Below are 561 nucleotides of genomic sequence, written 5' to 3'. Positions count from 1 at the left end.
GCCAGAAAGTGCCAAAAGGAGAAGGTGGTGAGAAAGCCTTCCTTTGAGTCCTAGGAGTGATATTCAAGAGTTTCAGTGGCCTGAGACGAGTTTCGCACGTCTTCCTTTGCCGGTAAAAAAAGGGACAAAGAGACCAAAACTGGAAACTTGGGTCCAAAGCGCCAGAAAGTGCCAGAAAGGGAAGAAGGTGGTAGAATGCCTTCCATTAAGTCCTAGGATGATATTCAGGAGTTTCAGTGGCCTGAGACGAGTTTCGCACGTCTTCCTTTGCCGGTAAGCAAAAGGGGACCAAAAGAGACCAAAACTGGAACTTGGGTCCAAAGGCGCCAGAAAGTGCCAGAATGGGGAAGAAGGGGTGAGAAAGCCTTCCATTGAGTCTTAGGGTGATATTCAAAAGTTTCTGTGGCCTGAGACGAGTTTCGCACTGTCTTCCTTTGCCGGTAAGCAAAAGGGAACCAAAAGACCAAAACCTGGAACTTGGGTTCCAAAGGCGCCAGAAAGTGCCAGAAGGGGAGAGGTGTGAAAGCCTTCCCATTGAGTCCTGGAGTGGTATTCAAGGAG

Source organism: Abrus precatorius, unplaced genomic scaffold (assembly GCF_003935025.1).
Source record: "Abrus precatorius isolate BTA unplaced genomic scaffold, Abrus_2018 Scaffold3, whole genome shotgun sequence".
Lineage (NCBI taxonomy): Eukaryota > Viridiplantae > Streptophyta > Magnoliopsida > Fabales > Fabaceae > Abrus > Abrus precatorius.
The sequence above is the reverse complement of the archived record's forward strand: the minus strand, read 5'-3'. Positions refer to the sequence as shown.